The sequence below is a fragment of the Chamaea fasciata genome, unplaced genomic scaffold, assembly GCF_029207755.1.
Source record: "Chamaea fasciata isolate MVZ Bird 193981 ecotype frontalis unplaced genomic scaffold, bChaFas1.0.hap1 SCAF_71, whole genome shotgun sequence".
Lineage (NCBI taxonomy): Eukaryota > Metazoa > Chordata > Aves > Passeriformes > Sylviidae > Chamaea > Chamaea fasciata.
In genome coordinates this window covers 245,579-259,223 of record NW_027094156.1, presented here as the reverse complement: position 1 = coordinate 259,223, position 13,645 = coordinate 245,579, and the positions used below count along the sequence as shown (strand labels likewise).

The following is a 13,645-nucleotide window of genomic DNA, read 5'->3' as shown; positions in this document are numbered from 1 at the left end:
GACTGAAGCGTTCTTTAGGTGATCTTGGTGCTGAATGTCTCCTTAGGAGTTCTGAGCACAGCGAAGAATGAGCCCCTTGCAGGCTGACCCTGTTTGGACAACCTGCTTCTCACCCAACCTCACCACGTGTGACATCACCCACCTTGGACTGCGCTCCCAAAACATAAAAGAAAATTCAGCATTTTTTAATAAAAACAAACTTATGTAAATAATAAAATTAGAAATTTATTTTTCAGTTTTATAATAACATTTTTCTATATTTTATTACCTAATTTTTATATTGACATTAAAAAAATCAATATATTTTTAGGAACAAAAAAAGCTATTGGTCATTGGTTCTAAGTAACACACTTCCCTTCATGAATTGCTTGACCACTACTGGCAATTGATTTCTTCTTCTTCATGCTGATTTGCTCTATTTTTAGTCCTTTTGTCATCTTCTTTAGCATTTTCTCAGACAGGGTAAAAGGGGCCACTTTGGGGTTCATGGAGACATTTCTGGGGCACATTTGGGGCAGGGAATTTGGAGAGAACTTGAGAGTCTGGAGGACACATTTGGGAAGCGGGTGGACACTTGGAGGGGCACTTAGGGATTCTGTCGGACAATTCGGGGTCCAGGGGGGCACTTGGAGGTCAGGGAGGGGAATCCGGGGCCCTTCGGGGTCCGGGCGGGCACCTGGGGGGCTCTGAGGGGACTCTCTGGGGCGCGGGGGATGATGGGAGTTGTAGGCGCGGGTAGAACAGGGTTGAACGGCGCCGCGGAGCATCACGGGAGGTCGAGGCGCGGCTCCAATGGCTGTCGGCGGGGCGCGGGGCATGATGGGAGATGGAGTCACGGCTGGAGGAGCGCTCCGAGTGCGCCGCGGAGCATGCTGGGAGCTGTAGTCCCGGAAGTGGCTCGAACGCGGCGTCTGGGGCTCCGTGAAGGCGCTTTGGGGACACTTTTGTGTCCGAGCCGCGGTTTGAGGTCCTCGGGGGGAACGTGTACGGCTCGGGAGCACTTGCGGGGAGCTTGGGGAGCTGTCACCGAGCTCTCTAGGGCGCGGGGCGGGGCAGGAGTTTTTAGGCGCAGAACCGTGTTCCGAGGGGCTCCGAGGCCAGGGGGGATGATTGGAGATGAATTCCCTGAAGTCGCTCTAAGGGGAATCTGTGGGGTCGGAGCGTTCAAGGGATCCGGGGACGCTTTGGGGGCGGGCGAATGGGCGCTGAGGGAACAGTTGGGGATCCTGGAGGGGCCGGGGGACACTTGTTTAGTTCAACGTGGTTTTTTGCTCATGAAACGTACGTATTGTATTTAAAACTTAATATTCCATAGGTATGGGTTCTATAGGCGTAGATATCAATTAGCCTAAGTGCAAAACCTACTATTCCATGTAAGAATGATGTTCTCTACTGTTAAAAGCAAAATGAACCAAAGCAAACAAAAAGGAGAGAGTTAACAATTAATGAGAAAGGAACAGAAAAGGTTGTTATGCCACTGTAAACTTTCACTCTGAGTCTACATTTCAAATAATACAGGTGACCCATCTGAAGGAGGATTTCTCCTCAGGAGAAATGTCTTTCTAAAAGTTTCCTTTGTTGCAAGGAGCTGCCTCTGTGCCAGGAGCCCGGCCCAGCTCAGCAGCACAGAAACAGCACAAGGACTTGAATGACCCTCCCGTGGATTTGGTGTTTCCATTCAACTCTGTCCCTGAAAGAGTGTTCCAAAAACTTCTCAAGAGCTCAAAGGTAAATTAAAACACTGAAGTTTTTTGCAGTTTTAATGGGACACACAGAGAGACCCAATGGAGAAAGTGTCCCCAGGTTCCATCACTGCAGGCACTGATGACAGGTGGGGACAGACAAGGCAAAGGTGTCTCTGGTGCTGAGCAAACCTGGATGTGTTCCATGAATCCAAAAGGCCAAGGCCTGAGCCCCGGCCCCTGGCAGGGCAGGGATCTGTGGGGCAGGGATCTGTGGGGCTGGGATCTGTGGGTCAGGGCTCAGCCGTGGGTCACAGATCCGTGGGTCCGGGCTCTGTGGGTCAGGGCTCAGCCGTGGGTCACAGATCCGTGGGTCAGGGCTCTGTGGGTCAGGGCTCAGCCGTGGGTCACAGATCCGTGGGTCAGGGCTCAGCCGTGGGGCTCACCGTGGCAGGGGTTGCTCAGGAGGTCACTCGGGGGGCGCCGGATCCTGTGGGGCGGCTCCAGCGGCTCCTGTGGGGCAGAGACGGGGGCGGGACAATCTGTGGGGCAGGAGCCATCTGGGGGGCGGGGATGGGATCTGTGGGGCGGGGTTTGGGATTCGGGATCTATGGGGCAGAGCGGGGATCCCTCAAAATTCCCACAAAAATCCCCAAATTTCCCAAAAACTCCAAATTTCCCCCCCAAAAAATTCCAATTTTTTTCCTCGAAAAAAATCCCAATATTTTCCCCCATTTTCCCCCATTTTTCCCAATTTTTTCCCAATTTTTTCCCAATTTTTCCCCATTTTTCCCAATTTTTTCCCATTTTTCCCAATTTTTTCCCAATTTTTCCCCATTTTTCTCAATTTTTCCCAATTTTTTATAATATTCTGAAAGTTTCCCACAGAATCCTCAAAAAATTCCCCCAAAATTCCCCAAATTTTTCCACAAAAATTCCCAAATCTTTCAAATCCCCCCAAATGTTCCCATTTTTTTTCCCAATTTTCCCAAATTTTGGGGGCTTTCTCCCAAATTTTCCCCAAAAATCCCCTTAAAAACGACCCCAAACCATCAAAAAATCCCAAAATTTTCCCGATTTTCCCCCAAAATCACCTAAAAATTCCCCCCAAAATCCCCAAATTCCCAATTTTCACCCCAAATCTCCCAAAATTTCCCCAAAATTCTCCCAGATTTTCCAAATCCTCCATTTTCCCCCCAGAATTCCCCTAAAAACGACCCCAAAAATCCCAAATTTCCCCCAAATTCTCAAATTTTCACCCCAAATTTCGGGTTTTTTCCCCCAAAACTTTCCAACCTCGAGGGCCACCAGTGGGCGCTCTGCAGGGAGAGAATTTGGCGGATTTTGGGAAAATTTGGGGAAATTTTGGAGAGTTTTGAAGGAATTTTGGGAGAATTTTGATGATTTGGGGTCATTTTGGGGCAAATTTGGGGGAATTTTTTGAGAAATTCGGGAGAATTTGGGGGAAAATTTGGGTAATTTGGAAAAAATTGGGGGAATTTTGGGGATTTGGGAAAATTCAGGGGATTTGGGGGGAAATTTTGGGGGATTTTGGGAGGAATTTGGGAAAAAAATTGGGACTTTTGGGGGAAAATTTGGGGTTTTTTTCTGGAAATTTCGGGGTTATTTGGGGGAATTTTGGGATAATTTGGGAATTTTAGGGGGAAATCCGGGGGATTCGGAGGAATTCAAAGAAGGAATGGTGAAATCCTGGGAATTTTTGGACCATTTTGGGTCATATCGGGGGAAATTTTGGGTGATTTGGGGGGGAAATTTTGGGAATTTTTGGGGATTTTTGTGATTTTTGCAGAAATTTTGGGATTTTATTTAGATTTTGGTGAAATTTGGGAGAATTTGGAGGATTTTTGAAAAAATTTTGAGAATTTTGGGGAATTTGGGGGGATTTTTGACAAAATTTTGGGAAATTTTTTTGGATTTTGGTAAAATTTGGGGAATTTTTGAGGAAATTTTGGGAATTTTTGTGGGCTGTTTTTGGGGGGAATTTCGGGACAATTTTGGTCGATTTTGGGGGGATTTGGGGACAATTTTGGGGCAGATATTTGTGGAATTTTGAAGAATTTTGGGGGATTTTTGAAGAAATTTTGGGGGGATTTTGGTAAAATTTGGGGATTATTTGTGACTTTTGAGGAAATTTTGGGAATTTTTTTACATTTTGGGGAAATTTGAGGGGAATTTTGGGGATTTTTGGGGAAATTTGGGGCGGATTTTTTTGGGGGGAAATTCGGGACAATTTTGGGGTCATTTGGGGCCTCGGTGTATCCCGTCATGCGCTGCGGTGCCGCTTTGCACCTCGGTGTATCCCGTCATGCCCTGCAGTGCCACTTTGCGCCTCGGTGTATCCCGTCATGCCCTGCAGTGCCACTTTGCGCCTCGGTGTATCCCGTCATGCCCCGCGCCGCCTTGCGCCTCGGTGTATCCCGTCATGCCCCGCGCCACTTTGCGCCTCGGTGTATCCCATCATGCCCCACGCTGCTTTGTGCCTCGGTGTATCCCGTCATGCCCCGCAGCGCCGCTCTGCGCCTCGGTGTATCCCGTCATGCCCTGCGGCGCTCTGTGCCTCGGTGTATCCCATCATTCCCCCGGCGCCGCTTTGCTCCTCGGCGTACAAATGAAGTCACCCGCGTTTATTTCACCTCTCATTTGCATAAATTTACATAAGGCTGGCACGACAGTGAGGTGGGCGGGGTCTGAGCCACGCCCAGGCCCCTCCCAGTACAAACCAGTAACTGCCAGTCCCCGTGGTCAGTGACGTCATTCGCGTTTATTTGTGCTCTCATTTACATAAATTTGCATATCGGCGAGGTGGGCGGGGTCAGAGCCGCGTTGGCCCCTCCCACTCCCTCCCAGTACAGCCCAGTAACCCCCAGGCCCCGCCCAGTTTGTCCCGCCCTTGTAGCTCCATATAAGGGAAGGGGGTGTGGCCTGACGAGGGGCGTGGTCGGTTCACCTGTGGGGGGAGGGGCAAAGGTAACACCACGCCCAGAAATCCCGAAACCAGTTTAAACCAGTATAAACCAGTAACCCCCAAACCCACTCCCAGTTCATCCTAGTATAAACCAGTGACCCCAAGCCCACTCCCAGTCCATCCCAGTATAAACCAGTGACCCCAAACCCACTCCCAGTTCATCCCAGTATAAACCAGTGACCCCAAACCCACTCCCAGTTCATCCCAGTATAAACCAGTGACCCCAAACCCACTCCTAGTTCATCCCAGTATAAACCAGTGACCCCCAAACCCACTCCCAGTTCATCCCAGTATAAACCAATGCCCCCCAGTCCCCGTCACAGTGCCCTCACCTGTCCGTACTGGTTTGAACTGGGATCTCTTGACGCTCAGCGGCCTCCAGGGAGCGGCTCAGGGCCAGGGCCCGGCGCTGGGGGATACTGGAAGTTACTGGTTTATACTGGTTTGTACTGGGTTATACTGGTTTGGGGGTTTTCCTTACTGGTTTGTACTGGGAGGGGGTTTAGGGGTCACTGAGATGAAGTGGGATGAACTGGGAAGGGATTTGGGGTGACTGGTTTGTACTGGTTTATACTGGTTTGGGGTTTTTCTTTACTGGTTTGTTCTGGGAGGGGGTTTGGGGGTTTTTTGGGATTTTTGGGGAGAATTTTGGGGATTTTGGGGCATCAAAAATCCAAATTTTCAGTCGGAATTTTGGGTGAATTCGGGGGATTTTGGGGCTTTAAAAATCCAAATTTTTAGTGGGAATTTTGGGGTGAATTTTGGGGGTTTTGGGACTTCAAAAATTCCAAATTTTGGGTGAATTTTGGGGATTTTGGGGAACTAAAAATTCCAATTTTTAGTGGGAATTTTGGGGTCATTTTTGGGGATTTGGGGGCTCCAAAAATCTCAATTTTAGTGGGAATTTTGGGGGATTTTGGGTGGGAATTATGGGGTGAATTTGGGTAATTTTGGGGCTTCAAAAATCCCATTTTTCAATCAGAATTTTGGGGTCATTTTTTGGGATTTTGGGGCTCTGAAATCCCGATTTTTAATGGGAATTTTTGGGGTAATTTTTGAGGCATTTTGGGTGAATTTTGGGGGATTTTGTGGCTCTAAAAGTTCCAATTTTTAGTGGGAATTTTGAAATGAATTTAGGGGATTTTGGGACTTTAAAAATTCCCACTTTCAGCAGGAAATTTTGGGGTGAATTTTGGGGATTTTTGGGCTCTAAAAATTTCAATTTTAGTGAGAATTTTGGGGGATTTTGGGTGGGAATTTTGGGGTGAATTTGGGGGATTTTGGGGCTTAAAAAAATCTCAGTTTTCAGTCGGGATTTTGGAGTCATGTTCTGGGATTTTGGGGCTCTGAAATCACGATTTTTAGTGGGAATTTTGGGGGTCATTTTAGGGGCATTTTGGGTGAATTTTGGGGGATTGTGGGGCTCTAAAAGTTCCTATTTTTAGTGGGAATTTTGGGGTGATTTTTGGCATTTTGGGGGGAAATTTTGGGGTGAATTTTTTTGGATTTTGGGGAACTAAAAATCCCAATTTTTAGTGGGAATTTTGGGGTTTTTTGAGGGATTTTAGGTGGAATTTTGGGGTGAATTTAGGGGATTTTGAAGCTTAAAAAATCTCAGTTTTCAGTCGGGATTTTGGGGTCATGTTCTGGGATTTTGGGTGGAAATTCTGGGGTGAATTTTGGGGATTTTTGGGGCTCTAAAAATTCCAGTTTTTGGGGGGGAATTTTGGGGGTTTTGGGATTTTAAAAATTCCAATTTTTGGGTGAATTTTTGGGATTTTTGAGGCTCTAAAAATCCCAATTTTAGTGGGAATTTTAGGGGGTTTTGGGGGAATTTGGGGTGGGAATTTTGGGGTGAACTTGGGAGATTTTGGGGCTTCTAAAAATCCCATTTTTTCAGTCGGAATTTTGGGGTCATTTCCTGGGACTTTGGGGCTCTGAAATCCCGATTTTTAATGGGAATTTTTGGGGTCATTTTTGGGGCATTTTGGGTGAATTTTGGGGGATTTGGGGGCTCTAAAAGTTCCAATTTTTAGTCGGAATTTTGAGGTTTTTTGGGGGGATTTGGGGTGGGAATTTTGGGGTTTTTTGGGGGGATTTTGGGGCTCTGAAAATCCCAATTTTAGTGGGAATTTTGGGGTGAATTTTGGGGATTTTGGGTAGAATTTTTGGGGTGAATTTTGGGGATTTTGGGGCTTTAAAAATTTGTCCTGGGTTGAAGTATATTTTATCACCATCTTCATGAACTGCTGAAACCAGGTGAGGCAGTGCTCCCTGCCTCCTCCACTCTGGCTTATCTTCTGTTAATGGGCCATCAGCACCTTTGCTGCACAGCTCACAGATAACCCCCTCCTGGACTACCTACTGTTAATGGGCCCATCAGGCCTTATCACATGACTCACCATCCCATTGTGAGATGCTCCGCCCAGAGGGAGGAACCAAGCATTCCAGCCTGGATATAAGCTGAGACTCTGAACACCAGAGGGGCGCTTACCCACTGGATTCCCAGAAGATCCGAGCTACCAGACCTTTCTACAGGATCACTGCTTCAGGAAGACCACCTCATCTGGACTGCTTCCATCACTCCGCTCAGGTTGTATTCTGACTCTGTCAGTGGTCTTTTGTATTATTGCATCTATTTTAGTTTACTTTCTTTCCTTTTTTTTTTCCTATTAAATTGTATCTCTGACTTGGAGCCTCTCATTTGTTTTGCTTCCAAACCACTACACATGGAGAAGAAAAAGCCCATTTTAGTTATTAATACAGTTGTTCACGTTCCATCACAATCAGAAGACAGCATAATTAACTATTAGCATATTATTTGAGAATCAAAGCTTCCAGCCAGAAAAACTGTCTGTCAAGAGATGTCAGTAAGCAGAGGCAGCCATAGTACGGAGACCACACAGTTCCTCGTGCCCACACGTTCCCAGTGCACGATGCAAGTAATCATCAAAAGCACAACTGAGACAGAATACAGTAATAGAAAGTTAACGACTTACACCATTTGCACCATAAGAATGCAGTAAGAGGAGGGAGCTCAGGCAAATAGAGTTACAAAGTAGGTTGAAAAGCAGCTCGTCTTACTAATCAGAACAGCATTGAGCGGTACGATGTGCAGAATTCAGAGATAACGTAAGAAAAATATTATCTAGCAAATAATATATGCCTGTGGTTAAAGATCGAAATTATGACACCCATTCCTGGTTTTGCCAGCTCTCCTGTGAAATTGTGAGGAGGCTCCACTTCTCCATCATTAAAATGGGGATCACAGGAAATTCTTGTTACTTGGAATGCTAAAGTTTACTTAAACTTTCAAATTCTACGTATAGGATACTGCAGAAGGAGTGTTTTCAGTTTTATTTAAGTCTTGAATTTTAAGCACAGTGGAAATGAATGAAAACACAGTTAAGTTAAACTCTGGTGCTTATTTGTCCCTGGACCTTTTGGATAAAAGTCCCTCTGGACTAAAAATCTGAGGAAAACTAGTAACAGCAGGGAAAGTCAATTGCATTCATAAGTAGAAATGAAAGCTATGTAAGGTGAAGAAACTCGTGTGGCATGCGTCAATGGAACTAGTCCTAGTTATTAGTTACTAGTCGCGGCGAGCAGGCGCTTTCTCGCTTCCCAGGCTAGGAGACGCACTTTCCGTGCCGCAGAAGCTTCTCTGCTTGTGGAGAGCTCAGAAACGGCACCTAGCGCTGTTCCCAGCCTGCCTGCAGCGTTGAACCACTGACTGCACTTGGCGCAGAGAACAGGCGCTTTCTCGCTTCCCAGGCTAAGAGAAGCACTTTCCGTGCTGCAGAAGCTTCTCTGTTTGTGGAGAGAACCAGTCCACCAGGCCATTGCTATTCCAATTTAAACATTCAGTTCCACTCTCTGCCGTGCTCCAGATACCCCTATATGTTACTCCAGTGTCTTTGTAGCATTTAACTTCAGTATCTGAAAAAAAGGTAAGATGTGAAAATCTAAGGACAGCATACCAATTCTTTTCCCTGACAGTTTCCCCAGTCTCTGCTCTGTTTAAACTTGGCTCTCAAATGTCTTGTCTAGTAAGTCAGTGAAAATGCCCTGTCAGGCAGTCTGTAAGTGTATATGAAGGTCTTCAGTTACAAAATTTAGAGTTTTATTAAGAGACACCTAGAACAACCAAGATGTGCTTAAAAGTTCTTTGTAGTATTAGCTTTAGAATAAAAAAAGACAACTTACTAGAGAGCCTAGCCTACAGCAGGAGCTTCTGGGTATCTCATCCTTGTGTACTGCACAGCTAACCCCAACAGCATTGTTCACAGCAGTTGATGCGGTATACTCACCTATTTCACACTGCTTCCCTGAGAAACCTTGGTGGCACTGGCAGATGAAGAGCTGTGGGGAATAATATGCCTGTGAACACTGGCCCCCATTGTGGCATTTATTTCTGGTGCAGGCTGTGGAATAAGCAAAAGCCAGGAAATACTGTTAGATTTCACAGAAGCAAGAAGCTGGAAATGTATACACACCTTTCATTTTCCTGTCAGTCTCTTTTAGTCTGTTCTGTTTTTCCCTACCCACCTGTTATTGCCATGTGCTTACAGCCTTTTTGTGTAGCGCTTCAATTTTTTTCTCTGTTTCATTCTCTTCACATATTCTATCAGACTTTCTCAGCTCCATGCCCACTCCCACTTAGTCCCGCCCATGACAGTGTATACTGGTATTTTCTTTTCTATCCTCTTCTATTCCCAGACAAATTTTCTGTGCAGTAACTCTGGCCCTGACAGTGGATGATTAGATGGACAAGCTCTCACCGTTTCCTTTTTCTTTGTCATACTTACCTCTGACAGGCGCAGTGTGGCAGTGACTCCGACCACTGTCACACCTACAGTATTCGATTCTGCTCCCTGAAAGCCTCAGCCAGGTCCCCCTGTATTGGTAAATTTCTGCAGATGAATTATCTGTGCAAATGGCTGTAATCGGAGAAAGGAAATGCTCTTTTAGTTCAGGGAAAAGACCTGGCTGAGCAAAAGGACTCCCTTCTATTTCCAGGAGAAAAGCATCTGTGATGGGAGCATCTGTCTAATGGGTTGCCCTTTTTCCTTCTCCGACCACAACGGTCCCATCTCTCTCGCTGCTGTGCTGCCAAATGTACTGTTCCACTATTGACTCGTCTCTCTTTCTTTCAAGAAGAGCAGAGGGAGGGGAAAACTTTGTTGTGGATGGTATTAATGCGCTGGTATTTTGCCTTCTGAATCTCTCATCCACATAACCATGACAAAAAGCTCTCAGGCTCTGTTTCCTCAGCATGATTTGCTTTCCCCTCCCATGTTCATAATGCTCCAGCTAACATGGTTTTAGTTAGCCTGGCTTACCTCTAGATCTGGCTCCTCGTTTGAAACGCATGTGTAAGCCCTGCAAGCAAAGAAGGTTAATTCTGTGAGTAACTGCTCTCTTAAAAAAGATGAGAGAACAAGTACCTTCAAAGAGTCAGTCCTTTTCTTAAGGGCATGTAAATCAGGAAGCTCTGAGGAATTGTCTGCCCTCTTGTCAGACAGTACAGTGAAAAGTGCCTCTAGTACCTCAGTATGGGTTCCTAAGAATTGTAAATCATTTTGTTCCACAGATTACCAGATGATTGCTTGTCATCTGAGTGAGGTGAATTTGGGATATGCTGTACTCACATTGTGTGTGAAGTCATTATGTGTTCTTGGGGCGTTGCAAATGCTAACTAAAGCTTGCCAGCTTTCTGCTATTTGAAGGAGGTTCAAGCAAATAATTTCCAAGGTAGGTACAGTCAACAAGCAGTTACTTTTGCTCACTGACATGCAGTTTCCCCATGAGACTTTGTAGCTTGATTATCTTTAAGAGATATGTCTCTTGCAGCCAGTTAAATGAAATATTTTGGATAAAGTTTAATGGAGGAAACCAATTTAGAAAGCTTCTTTGATTAGGCCACAAGAGAAAGAAGATAAGAAGGAGGAAAGGTGGGATAGCAATTTTTTGAGAAAGGGAGTAAACGTTCTGGAATTGTGTAGCATTTACTCAAGCTGTGTGTGGTGTGAGGCTTAAAGTGAGGGGACAAGGGAACCACTGACGTGCAGTTTTAAGTGAGAATAGTGATGAAGATGATGACCATAGAAAACGGAAGGCTGGTTACAATGGAGTTCTTATTAACAGTGAAAGGTGACAGTGAACAGATACACCAAGAATACTCGGAGAAGACTTGTTTACTTGCAAGTCTTGAAATGAAAACGAGCCAGGATAACACATAACACATCCACAATGATAGACCACTTTGTAACATTTTTCTTCCTCTGGTTTGTAGTGAGCTAAGCAGATTCTCATTCTGTCTGATGCAGACAGCTGCAGCCAATGGCAAAGAAATGCTGCTGAAAATACAGGAAGATGGCGAGAGAATTATTTGATGCATTAGCCTCTTACCTGGCACTGGGCAGTCATGATTGCTCCTACCAGCACAAGGAGACATGGGAGCTTGCCTTCCATTCTGAGTGTTTTTCACATCAGCTCTAAAGATCAAATTATCTGTAGAGACAAAAAATAGGATGTTGAACAAAGGAAGTTTACAGTGTGAATGGAGTTCAAGGTGTAACTTTAAATGAAAGTTTTAAATGATGAGAATTCTTTTTATACATTTTTTCAACCCATCACTTCTCAGCTGTCTGGTCTAACTGTCCTGGTCTTCCTAGGGAAACTGCCAGGCTGGATCCAGATGTGCTTTTACTTGATAAACTTAGAAACTCGATAAGCTAAAGCACACTCATTTACATCTGGAGGAAACTGAGAGAGTGCTTCCTGGGGAATAATACAGAAGTAAATTCCAAGTACTTTTTCCCTAAATTGTAGGATGCCAACAGTAGTACCATGTGCACTATTAGAGAGATGGGCTTATCTGATGATGCAGTGTAATGGTGATTTAAATGCGTTAATTGAGATTCTGATTACTGACACCTACTTAAGAGATCTCTTGCAGAGGGTCTGCTGAAGGGTCAGTTTGTGTTAACCGTGGTTTAAGAGGATCTGCATTTCTTGTAGACTGCTACTTTGGGTGAGAGTGAAGATTCTCTCTTGTGTAGAGAATGTGTAGGCAAAATGACTTTGCTTGATGATAGGTGAGGACTTATTTTCAATATTTCTACCGATCCTTCCCAACTAAGCCTTTAGTTTTTACTAGTATCATACGCTTTTGCTAAAAAGGCAGAGTTGTGGCAATGGTCTGGCAGGCTAGCTTTTTTTCTGATAGTCTCATTTATTTGTTGCAGCATCTTTCTCTATGTCCCTTCTATGCAGTCACAACTATACATTATTCCCTCTAATCTCTTCAGCAGCTTTACACTTCAAAGCCCTCTTCAATCCACCAAGAAGAGTTTCTGCTTTCTCCAAATCGATTTACATAGTCTGACTCGTCTATCAGTACTCTTGGGAGAGAACCTTCATTGATCCCTAGTGGAAGATTGTAAGGTGTCATGTAGATGTGGTACCATTGTGGGGTAGGTGCATCTGTAGGCTGTACCCTTCCTGAAAGTGATGAACTCTTGTCTGTCATAGGAAGAGATAACACACGGTAGTTCTAATCCTAAGGCTTTTCTGACCTTTGCTATAATCTGCCCATAGCTAAAACACAGACCTTAGGCCTCAGACTGGAGTTGATACTGTCAGGCAAAGAGGGATGGAACAAATAGAAGGATGAAAACGGGATGACAGTGACTTCTTTCATCTTCTTTCCCATGCAATTAAACCAAGGCACAAAGCTGTAATTGCTGCTACCGCAGGTCACAGTCCATAGAGTTTTGTGCTTCTGGAGAATTTAATTGCTGTTGCTGAAACTTCTTGCATCCCTGAGAATTTGTGGAACTCTGGAGTTCACTCAGGATAGAGAAGGGAAAGACTACATTCTGTGTTCCTTACTTGCAGTACCTGGACCAGCTGGAGAATTGCTGTGGCTTGCGGGAAGAAGCTATTCTTATCTTGTTATCTGACATTGGTAAGTGGTGGCAGTACCTTCAGTTGTCTGAACTATGGAAACCCTTTTAGTCCTGAGTCCACTCTCCAAATATACAGTAGTGACCTTAGTGACTCCATTTCAGACTGACCTTTTATGATCTTGATCATCTCCCAAAAGTGTTGGGAGTCTGGGGAGGTTCTTGCCTACTGGAAGCTAGCCAGCATTACTACAGTTTACAGGAAGGATGTGAGGGAACATCCAGAGAGAGAACTCAATTTGTGTCCAGAGTTCTATGGTGCTGACTTTACCCCTTACACTCAGTGTTTCATTGTATGTTTGATTGTACAAGGTCTGATGTGAAAGCCATGCTTATTACTAGATAGAGTAGATGAATCCTTACTGAGCTCATGCTAGGTACTGTTACTCAGCTCTAACAACTGGCTTTTTCTGTCTCAGCTTCTGCTCTCAGATACCTTCATGAGAACAGGGTCATCCATAGAGACTTGAAGCCAGAGAACATTGTGCTGCAGCAAGGAGAGCAAAGGGTAAGCAGGAAGCAGTCGTCTCTACCTGCACAGACAAGTAAACTTACAAGGAACCTGCATGTGCTTCATGCAGTTACATGGTCCCTCTGCAAGAGGCACTCAGCCCAGGATAACACCTGTCTCAGGTCACTGTCACATAGTATTCTGTGTGCAGCTGAGGTGAGACGTTGTATTAGACGTCTGTTAACACCTGACATTTTGACTTTCAACTATTAAGGAAAGAAGCAGACTGTACTGATTGACCAAAGATCGGAAGGAGCTAGAGGCGTAACTGCTAGGTGTGCTACAACACCTTCAAATTTATTGTGGTTTTAGAAATCTACAGTAGCCTCCCATTTCTGCTTCTATCTCTTCACTGGCACCTTTCCTGCATAGCTTTGAAGAGCCAGACCTTTTCTTTCTGCTGTATGATGTGCTTTTAACAGGACTTCAGTCTGGCATTCTTATTCTCTGTTGTGTGTTTCAGTTAATACACAGAATCATTGTCCTTGGTTATGCT

General features: G+C 44.9%; 1 long non-coding RNA gene across 2 annotated transcripts; it reads left to right on the top strand.

Annotated features, from left to right (window-relative positions):
• Positions 1-10,336: 10,336 nt before the first annotated feature.
• Positions 10,337-13,089, top strand: LOC136304315 (uncharacterized). Of its 2 annotated transcripts, none has more exons than XR_010724472.1 (4): positions 10,337-10,422; positions 11,985-12,146; positions 12,571-12,640; positions 13,058-13,089. It is a non-coding gene; the product is annotated as an uncharacterized lncRNA (long non-coding RNA). The 2 variants fall into 2 exon arrangements; XR_010724471.1 differs by having other exon boundaries at positions 11,982-12,146.
• Positions 13,090-13,645: the final 556 nt, after the last annotated feature.